General features: G+C 35.4%; 1 pseudogene; it reads left to right on the top strand.

Moving 5' to 3' along the window:
• The first annotated feature begins 267 nt into the window (after positions 1–267).
• Positions 268–1,823, top strand: LOC143551296 (malonyl-coenzyme A:anthocyanin 3-O-glucoside-6''-O-malonyltransferase pseudogene; annotated as a pseudogene).
• Positions 1,824–6,860: the final 5,037 nt, after the last annotated feature.

The raw sequence follows: 6,860 nt of genomic DNA, 5'->3' as shown, positions 1-6,860 counted from the left end.
TATTTATAAACAACAAGATGTTATTTTCTACTTTTACATTTTCTCATTAACTATTGTCAGTCTATTCACATGATTTGCATCCTATATAAAAATGACAACGAGTTGCACGAGATTTGACTTTTGAAAGCACCATTACATTAGTATTCACATGGCTTATGAATCTCACATTTGACATATGCATGTGACCTTGCTCCTTATAGTGCAGAATTTATTATTAATTGTGGAATGCAGATCCAAAAAAGTCGAGAAAACTTTTCCTCCCCACAAATGACTACCATTGATCAGCGATTGACTTTCATTGAAAACTGCCGTATCTCACCTCCGCCCAACACCGTCGACGGATGATCACTTTCGCTTACTTTCTTCGATCTGATATGGCTGCTTATGCATCCGATTCATCAACTTTTCTTCTACGATTTCCCTCATCCGAAATCCCATTTCGTCGATACAATAATTCCAACACTCAAACACTCGTTATCCATAACTCTACAACACTTCTTACCTTTTGCAAGTAACTTAACCGTCTTTCCTGCTGATCAAAATCATTCAGGTTTTGCTAGAAAACCTGAAATCCGTTATGTCCATGGAGATTCAGTCGCGTTAACTTTTGCAGAATGCGATCTTGATTTCAATGATCTCAAAGGAAACCATCCGCGGGATTGTAACAAATTTCACTCTCTAGTACCTTTACTTGAAAGTCCATTTAAAGTGTCGGATCTCGTGAAAATCCCGGTTTTTTCAATTCAAGTTACCATATTTCCCAACTCAGGCATCACGATCGGGCTCACGAATCATCATACGCTTTGTGATGCAAGAACAAGGTATGATTTCTTGATGGCACGGACTTCCATAGCCAAACATGGTACAGATGAGTTCTACTTAGCTAGCAGATCGCTTCCGTTTTACGATAGGGTTATCGAATACCCTAAATCTTTGGATGACGTGTTTTTAAGTTTCCCACCTATCCAAAATCTAGATGAAAGTTATAAAGCGCCCCGGCTTGATCCCCAGACCGATAAAGTTCGATCAACATTTGTGTTGACCCGGTCACAGATCAATATGCTAAAGAAATGGTTGTTGGTCCAGCTGCCTACACTAAAATATGTATCTTCTTTCGTTGTAGAATGTGGTTATGTATGGAGTTGCATAGCGAAATCACGTGTTCTTGTCGACGGAAAGAAGGGTGAGTATGAAGTCGAATGGTTTGTATGTGCCACCGATTGGAGGACCCGTTTGGATCCACCGGTTCCTCAAACTTATTTCGGTAACTGTACTAGATATTGCTTGGCGGAAACAAAAACAAGCTTAATAACAGGAAGCAAAGGGTTTCCAACCGCGGTTGAGTTATTAGGAACGGCTATCATGGAAGGGGTAAAAAGTAAAGAAAGGTTGTTTAAAGACTTTGAGACAGTGTTGGAGAAGGTATCCGCGCCAGTTCCGATGATCGGTGTAGCTGGAACACCAAAATTAAATGTTTACGATGTCGATTTTGGGTGGGGGAAGCCGGAAAAGTACGAGACTATATCACTAGATTACAACAATTCGATATCTGTTAATGCAAGCAAAGAATCACCGGAAGACATTCAAATTGGTTTGTGTCTTCCTCCAAAACAAATGGAAGCTTTTACTACTCTATCCATAAGTGAATTGGAGAGCATGCTTTCTCATTACTCTTGATTTATCGATATGTAATCTACTTCTTGGGTATTTGATTAAGTTTTAATAACAAGCTGTTGTGCCATTTTTATTAATAAAATTACTCAGTTTTAAAATTACAAGTGTGACGTATAAAATTTACTTGGATAGGGCCGTCCAAACCGCTTGTCGCTCGTTCAAAAAATGTCCGCTCATTTTTTTTCGCTCAATTGTGAACGAGCTGCTTTGCTTGGTTTGTTTGTAAACGAGCCAAGCAACGAGCAAAGGTCCATTCGGTTCTACTTGGCTCGAATATTTTTAATGTAGTTTATAAATTATTATATATGATTGGTGTTCCAGCTACACCAATCATCGGAACTGGTGCGGATACCTTCTCCATCAATGTCTCAATGTCTAAAATGAGATACCTTCTCCATCAATGTCTCAAATGTCTAAAATGATTAAACTGTTCATTTCATTTTCCCTTTTAATTTCAATAAGAAACAAGTTTTTTTCTTTTTTTTTAAACAACTCATTTTATAAATAACACAAACCGAGCTACATCTGGATAATGGGTAAGCGAGCAACAAGCTGCGCAGCTATCCCCTTTTGAATCGCAAAACCTATTCTACTAAATATAAATCCTTGGTTCCACGGGCTCTGCGAGTCACTGTGGACCACCTTCTGCACCCGCTCTAAGAAGCGAACCGACTCGGGAGCTAGGGATCCAAAAGTGTCGAAGGCAAATGGAATGAACACGTGCTGAAAATAATGAGTTGTTTTGTAAACAAGTTTAAAAACTGTAAATAATATATTTTGTAAACAAATTAATAGTTTTTAGAAAAACGTGTAATAATTTGTAAATGTTTAGCAGAAAGAAGTTTGAAGTGAGATATAATAAACGTATAAACAAACTTCTATTATACTGAAAACTTCAATCAAATAAATGAAAATATAAAAAATGCCCGATTCGATTTTGGCTCGGTTTGAATTTCAGTCGTTCGGTTCGGTTTTAAACGAGCAAACATTCGCTCGACTCGTGAACAACCCTAGTTGAAAATGCCTTAACCAGACTGGATTTACACATGCAAACTAGTTTATCGTATCATTTAAAATAAACAAACTTAATACTCTGTTTGAAAAATATTGATCCACTTATTTAAAAAGTCGTTAGTTCTTAACCGAAAATCTATCTCTGCCTCAACATATACATGCCTTCCGTATCTACTCTCTCACTTTCCAATCCTTTCCTTTCTTCAATTCCCCCAAATTCCATTCCAATGGCGTCCGGTCTCCTCCTCTTCTTCAATCTCATCGTCGCCGTTTACGCGATCTCCGCCTCCGCACGCCCATGCAAAACCATCTTCTTCATCACTTCCTCTTCCAACAATAACCAACTCCCGCCAAAACCCACTTTCCAACTCCTTCCTAATTACCCGAACCCTCGCCTCACCTTCTTCGTCACCGAAATCCGCCAATTCCGAACCCTCCCACGCCCCATGCTCTTCGACCGAACCATCACGTCATCATCATCAGATGTTGTAACTTCGGAGCCTTATTTCTCTACGTCTGTGAAAGCGTCTATTCGTGAACGTACGATGGATATCATGAGCATTGTTGGCGCGGTGCTGTTTGGTGTCGGGTGTGGTGCGGTCACTGCCGCGACCATGTACTTGCTTTGGTCGTTGTTTGTGCCTAGGAGATTTGATTTTTGTTCGGATTCGGAAGAGAGTGATGATGAAGAGAAGGATGTTAGGGTGGGTGAGAATAATAATAATAATAATAATAATAATAATAATAATAATAATAATAATAATAATAATAATAATAATAATAATAATAAGGATGGTTATGTGGCGGTTCCTGCTACGAAGCTTGTTCCGCCTACTGCGGATGAAGTTGCTGCGATGAAATGAAGAAATTGGTATTTGGATGTTTAGTTTTTGTGTTATGTATATGTTGTTTGTGAATTAATTGTTGAATGCTGAAATGTTGTGATTATGTGGTGGTGTTATTCTGGAAGCTAGCTTTATTTCAGAAAATGTTTCCTGTATATGATTTTGTGTTGTAGATTTAATTAGGTCAATTGGGTTCATCTAATATAGAATGATTTGTTTTGATTTTGACTTGGTGATGATGTTGAGGTAAGACAGTTTTTAAAAGCTATTAAATAATTTCGAGCCTATCGGGGGATTGGGCCGGTGGTTCATGTTGCATGAAATAGTCAGAAGTAGAAGTTCACGACTTTAATCACGTGAGGCGAGGTTTCATGGCCGTTATATACGCTTCTTTGTGTCAAGCATTTAGGCTAAAGAGTTTGTTAAAGGAGTTGCAAGACGAAAGGTTGGATTGTAATGAATTGACCATAGTTTTAACGAAAAACCCAACATTTCTTGAAAGTAGCAAATAATAGACACGTGTTATCACTTCATACGTGATTGTATCGGAAGGACAAGTTGGGGGGGGGGGGGTCACATTAGTGGGGAGGAGCAAAGTGTAGATACCTTCACGAAGAAAGTACCGAGAATCAAGTTTGTTGAAATTTTAGAGTAATTACTAGGGGTGAAATATATTGGTTGTACGAATCAGGATTAAGAGTGAAAATGATTCAAAGATCTTAAAAACTAAACAATCTATTATGTATACACCCATCAACGAATCAATACTAACAAACTTACACTTGTTGGATCATGCCCCTTAACAAAATGATAACACTAACAACTTGATCAAGTTATGTGAAGAAGAAATAAGAAGATGAATATTATTATTATTATTATTATTATTATTATTATTATTATTATTATTATTATTATAATAGTGAATAACTTATTGGCAGGGATAAATTGTAGAGTAAACAAAAGGCACACTTTATTCAATAAACCAAAGGACTATAAATAGCTTTTACAAAAACAACGTGCAAAAATAAAATAGCAAATAAACTAACACCTACTAATTATTACCTAAAGAAAAGGTACTATGAATGACTCTCTAACATAAACTTCCAAGGATTCATTTAAACAAGTTACCAATTCTAACTATTAAACAATTAAATGAAACCACAAATAAATGCTTTAGTCTTCAAGAGTCCATCCATGCAACACATCATGTGAACAAAAATTTGTAACCCTTGAAGCTCTAGCTTATTTCATGTAAACAATAACTTAAACCCATGACCCACTTTGACACGTTAAGATTAAACCAACAACACCAAATGTGATGATCTAAAACATACAAAACATACGTCAATAAATGAATCTTCAGATGATGTAATTTATAGTCTCACATATAATCGAAACAAAGACGGCCATGCACATGAAATTGAAACAATGTGTAAAATACAAGACCAATATGAAGATGAAGACAACTGGTCAAGTTTATCCAGCGAGAAGTTTATTAATTGAGTTGAGATATAAATTGAATGAAACAATTTGAATGATCTGATATCAACTCTCAACTCATCACTTCTACGAATCAGTTTATATGCACTGCAGCACTGGCATCAAATGAGTGAGTGACTAAGGAAGATGGTGTCGTTAACCACTCACAAACATGTTACGAAAGTTTTGGTTTAAGTATTAAGAATTGAATTATAAAAAAATGAATAAAACAATTAATAATTTTAAACAGACAAACATACCCTTAAATTAACGTTAAAAATCTAACGAAGTTAGTGATTTGCACTTAATTGGCAAAAAGTAATAAACCTCGATAGTCTAGTTATATAAAATAAACTCTTTGAATAAAACTCGTTTAATTGACCAAACCTTAAGAACAAATTTAACACTTTACTCAAGAATGAAAAATACTTCACATTTTTTGTAATAGTTTAAGGAAAAGTGGTTTATGTTACTAGATTACACCTAATTACCTAATCATAAGATGCTCTGTTGATCATGATTTTATCTCGTAAGTTGTTAACTTTTTAAATCACCAAACATACTAAAAGTTATATACTATTCTCTTTTTTTTATCAGGTTTATGTACTAAACATACTAAAAGTTATATACAATTCTCTTTTTTTTAATCAGTTTTATATATTGTTAAGTTACTATCATGATCATATTCAGTGATGGATCTAAACCAAAATCTTAAAGATAATTTAAAAAAAAAATTACCGTATTTCACAAAGTAACCAAAAAAAAAATTTTTATCATATTTCATACAATAGTTTCTTTTTTTTTAACTTGGTATTGGATGGATAACATCATTTTTATTTTGAACTTTCATTTAAAACGATTGCTAATAAAACTTTATCGTTTCATCTTCCATGTTTTCTAATTTTATAAGGAAAAAATATAAACCATAAATCCATAATAAATTTCAAATTACACATAAGCGATAAATCGCTAATCAATTACAATGTCCAGTTTCATTATCCAAATATCCAACAAACCATTCCATCACTCCATTAGAAATAGAAGAATACATAAATTAAACAAATAGAATTCATATCGTGGAAGAGGGACTGAAGTAGTATTGGCTATCGCCTACTCGACTGCAACATGGAGGTTCAGTGACAGGAGGAGGACAACAAGGGGTCGGGGTAGCGTGGGGTGGAAGCAACAACTAAATGAAACTTTGTTTTGTTAAATGTTGATATCCGGTCTAAACCAATCGTCCAAGCATTATGGAGTAACAAGCAATGGTTTTATTTAGGGGCTGTTTGTTTCAAGTCTGAATGGAACTATTAAGAGGTCCATGTCTGATTCGGTCAGATTCAGGGCGTTTGGTTCACTTAAACACCACCTCTAAATGGTTCATATGCTCTGAATGGTTCAGCTTCTTCTTATATGAATGGTTCAGCAGACACAAATACCCTTCACCCTTCCCTGATATTCACGTTCTTAAAAAACATCCTCCCTCCCCTTAACGATCTTCACCATTGTTTCACCTCCCCACCATCACCACCACTGAACATCCACCACCGCAGCAACGATTTAATCCACTACAGCCTCAATCAATAGCAGGTATGATCTTGATTTCTCTCACAATTACTCTAATTTCATTTTTTGCTTCAAGTAAAATGTATGATTGAAGGATGTATCTATATATGTTAAACATACGACAACAACAATATGAATTGAGTCTCGAAAATATGCTTAACTTTCCAGATCAAATTGGTTTTAGGCTACATGAACATAACCCTAATTTTTTAGATAAGTAATTAAGTTTCATGTAGGTATACGCGAATCACGTTGGCAATTAAGCGCAATTGATGACAATTC

The sequence above is a fragment of the Bidens hawaiensis genome, unplaced genomic scaffold (genome assembly GCF_021521415.1).
Source record: "Bidens hawaiensis isolate Kalapana, Puna unplaced genomic scaffold, B.hawaiensis_p1.1 tig00016361_1, whole genome shotgun sequence".
Taxonomy (NCBI): domain Eukaryota; kingdom Viridiplantae; phylum Streptophyta; class Magnoliopsida; order Asterales; family Asteraceae; genus Bidens; species Bidens hawaiensis.
Note: the sequence above shows the minus strand (reverse complement) of the source record. Positions and strands in the feature narration are given on the sequence as shown.